At 42.3% G+C, this 855-nt stretch overlaps 1 non-coding gene across 1 annotated transcript; it reads left to right on the top strand.

The window, feature by feature from the left end:
• Nucleotides 1-385: 385 nt before the first annotated feature.
• On the top strand, nucleotides 386-504 carry LOC113204448 (U5 spliceosomal RNA). Its single transcript, XR_003303303.1, has one exon. It is a non-coding gene; the product is annotated as a U5 spliceosomal RNA (small nuclear RNA).
• Nucleotides 505-855: the final 351 nt, after the last annotated feature.

Below are 855 nucleotides of genomic sequence, written 5' to 3'. Positions count from 1 at the left end.
TAACTAATAATTAGTTTTGATGAACAATCCGTCTTTTTTTCGTGTTGACTTGTAATCAAAGTCGTACAGCAATCCCTGCATTTTTAATATGCCAGTAGTGGAAAATTGTTCATACTGGCGTATAAAAAATGGGTAAGCGAAGCATGCTCAAAGATTACAGAAAGCTATAAATAAAAATGTTCATAAGATCTAAGTGTGGGCCTGACACACTTTTCTAGACATGACACAAGACAAGATGGTCACATTTCATTTGTGTGTGTGATCATGTGCGAGACGTGCGAATTGCCGCCGAGCGATAGCGCCACCATACTGAGCCTCCCTTCCTCTCTCTCGCGGCTTCCCTCTAACCGAATGATCATCATGTAGTCTCGAAAATCTTTGAAAGTTACTCTGGTCTCCCTTCAAAACGCATAAATCTTTCGCCTTTTACTAAAGATTTCCGTGGAGGGGGACACTTGATGAGTCTATTGACTAATTTTTTGTGTGCCCTGCGCAAGCGGGGCCAATAATCCCGAAATGAGAACAGCAAATACGAGTTTGGGCAAAAGCAGATTACTTTAATTCAAGTCAAAAGACGTCACGAAAGAGTGTGTTTCTACACACTTATTTTGTCTGGCAGATGACGGACTATACAACATTTTATGGTGGATGCCATTTAATCGCATTGATGAGCAAAATAAGTAAACGAAACGGACTAAATGCAAGACGGAGAGAACACCGGAAAAACGTGGAGCACACTTTTCCTACACTGATAAGATGTATTACATCATCAAGGGTATGGCCGCTGGCTGCTCGCCCAGGAGCTATGCCCCCCTAAGTCTGCAAGTCGAATATGAGTGTTTGATGAGCCCCCGT

Source organism: Frankliniella occidentalis, unplaced genomic scaffold (assembly GCF_000697945.3).
Source record: "Frankliniella occidentalis isolate FOCC.00 unplaced genomic scaffold, Focc_3.1 Scaffold1007, whole genome shotgun sequence".
In the NCBI taxonomy this organism is placed as follows: Eukaryota; Metazoa; Arthropoda; class Insecta; order Thysanoptera; family Thripidae; genus Frankliniella; species Frankliniella occidentalis.
This window is presented reverse-complemented; position numbering and strand designations above follow the sequence as displayed.